Raw genomic sequence first — 447 nt, 5'->3', positions numbered from 1 at the left:
TATGAGATAAATGTTAGGTCTCTAATATTCAACACGGTGACTCTAGTTAACACTGCCGTATGGTGTGTGGTGTATGTGAAAGTTACTAAGAGCGTATATTTAATTGTTCTCATTACAAGGGAAAAAAACCTTTTTTTTTGCATCTTTATGAGATGATGGATGTTAAACTTATTGTAATTTCACAATATATGTAAGTGAAATCATTATGCTGCCCATCTTAAACTTATATACAGTGCTGTATGTCAATTATATCAATAAAACTGGGGAAAACCCCAATGGTTAGTTTCATTAATCTTTTCTATAGTTTTTCTGGTCTCTGTTTTATTATTTATTCTCTGATCTTTGTCATTGCCTTCCTTCTGCTCTCTTTGGGTTTAGCTTGGTTATCTCTTTCTAGTTTCTTAAGGTGTAAAGCTATTTATTTGAGAACTTTCTTTTTTCAAAACG

The sequence above is a fragment of the Ailuropoda melanoleuca genome, chromosome 6, assembly GCF_002007445.2.
Source record: "Ailuropoda melanoleuca isolate Jingjing chromosome 6, ASM200744v2, whole genome shotgun sequence".
NCBI classification, from domain to species: Eukaryota; Metazoa; Chordata; class Mammalia; order Carnivora; family Ursidae; genus Ailuropoda; species Ailuropoda melanoleuca.
Note: the sequence above shows the minus strand (reverse complement) of the source record.